The sequence below is a fragment of the Mus caroli genome, chromosome 19 (assembly GCF_900094665.2).
Source record: "Mus caroli chromosome 19, CAROLI_EIJ_v1.1, whole genome shotgun sequence".
Classification (NCBI taxonomy): Eukaryota; Metazoa; Chordata; class Mammalia; order Rodentia; family Muridae; genus Mus; species Mus caroli.
This window is the reverse complement of record NC_034588.1, coordinates 21,234,846-21,237,282: the sequence shown is the minus strand read 5'-3', so window position 1 is coordinate 21,237,282 and position 2,437 is coordinate 21,234,846.

Sequence of the window (2,437 nt, the reverse complement as noted above, 5' to 3'; positions counted from 1 at the left end):
TAGAGCCTTCAGTTCTGGAGCTTTGATACTTGAAGGGACTCTACCTATTACCAAAAAAAAAAAAAAAAAAAAAAAAAAAAAAAAAAAAAAAAAAAAAAAAAAAAAAAAAAAAAAAAAAAAAAAAAATTTAAAACAACATAATTTTCTATTTTCAGTATAATTTAGTTACAATTTCACTATACCTATCTCCATGACACTCTCTTTATCCCAAAAGGAAACTTGAGGTATCACTTCCCCTAGTCCCTGGCAACCATGTATTCACATTCTGTCTCTATAGATTGCCTGTTCTGAATATTTTCTCAAAATGGAAGAATGCAACATGTACCTTTCGATGTCTGGCTTTTATTGCTTAGTTTAACAACATTAAAGTTCAAATCCACTGTTTCCATTATTACTCCTTTGTTAATTTCCCTTGTCCACTACTCCAGAGTTAATAGATTGCTTTGGACAAGATGAAGATTTCCTTGATGAGTTCTTTGTTATTTTTATGTGTGTGCCTATGTGTGCAGGTGACCTCAGACGCCAGAGGAGGGTATCAGGTCTCCTTGAGTTGGAGTTACAGGTGGTTGTGAGCCACCCATTGTAGGTGCTAAGAACTGAATTCTCATCCTCTGAAAGAGCAGCAAACACCTTTGATCCCTGAGCCATCTCTCTCATTAAAAAAAGAAAGGAAACAAGCAAAAAAACCAATTAGAATGTTCCTTTGGGGCAGATGGAGCCTTTTTTTTCTGTAAGTCTAGGTGTTTGTGATTCTCGACTGAGTGGGAAGCAAAGATGTTTTCAGTTTGTTGGAGCCCCATGGAGGCACAGAGACCAGGGTTGGCTGAACTGCTCTGTGAGCAAGAAGGATGATTCAGAGGATGGCTTCTTGCCAGAGTTGCTATACGTGAGTCTGGCAGGGAAACCCCAGCCTTTAAGAACTAGAATGGGAGCCAGCCTGAGAATCTGTACTTACACAGATCTTTCTGGCAGATGCCATGCAGGAGGGATTGTGGTGGGCAGGTGAGCTTCTTGGAGATGGTCCATCGTTTTGCATAGCTGTGAAGGATGTACCTTGGAGAGACACAGTCCTGAGGGCTTGGCTGGGGGTTCTCTCTGGATTGCTTCTTGATGCTGCTGTCTCTTCTCCTGTTTGTCACTGCTATATTTCCTCTGTATGGAGGATGAGATGAATGAGTATGGGGAGAACCTCAGTGCCTATAGTCCGGTGCGATTGCTTTATGGTAGACAGCCCACCCTATTGGACAATTTTACTGTAGATCAATATAAAGATGAACTTTCATAAAATAATGCTGTTTAAATAAATTAAGGATTTTATAGAATTCCGGATTTGATTTAAATAGTCTTAGGAAGTTAGGGTAGTTGATAAGGAAAAGTCGAAAGATGGTTTAGGTGGTTTGCTAGGAAGAGAAAACAAAGAATGAAGAGCAGAACGTGCCCCCTCTTTGTAGAGTAGTGAAGGCCATACAGGCTAGAAACAGAGTCCGGTGAGCTCTCATGTATTACAGGCACATGGTGGTACTTGTGAATAGGGTTGAGACAGGTAAATGATCAAAGAGAACGTTCATTCTAGCTTGGCTCTGAGTCCCTCAATCTTGTGATCTAAGGATGTGGTCACAGGTTTCGGTATGCACCATGAAAAGGCAGGGTTAGGAACAAATGTAAACGGTCCTATTATGAGGGTAAGAATAGAGAACAGAGGATTGTGAGATGCAAGATAAGCGATTTGTTTCTTGGTAAATACAAACTGTCGTCAGCTAGCATAGGGAAAACTAGCTACAATAGGCAGCTCGTTTAAACTTCGTTAATCAGTGACAGAAGACTTACTGCCTCGAGGCTAGGATGGACTTGTGGAGAGCAAGATAGATAAGAAATGTTCAGTTAGATGCGGTTTTCAAAAGAAGACTATATAATCAGTAAGCATATGGTAATTTCCCTCTGTGTAATGATTTTAAATCTGTTCTTTGAAGTTTTTGTGGCAGTTGTTTTTGGAAAATATGTAACTCATGGCTATGAGGTGGTTTTTTTTCCCCTTTTCTTTCCTTTTTAAGATTTATTTACTTTATGAGCATTGTTGTTTTGCCCACATGTATGTTAGTGTGAGGGTGTCAGATCCCCTGAAACTGGAGTTACAGACAGTTTGGCTGCCACAAGGATGTGGGAATTGAACCCTGGTCCTCTGGAAGGGTGTCCAGTGTTCTTACCTGTTTAGCCATTCTTGCTAGCTCATGATCTGTTCTTCCTTACATAGAGAATTTTGTCTTAAGTGGTATAAAAAGTATAAGAGAATAAATAGAATTAGAATAAAGAAGATTTTGAGCTTGTTTTAACAGTAAGATGTATGTGTGTGTGTATGTGTGTGAGTATATGTGTGTGAGTGTGTGTGTGTATGTGTGTATGTGTAGATGCCTGTGCACTTCCCCCTTTTCGCCAGTGC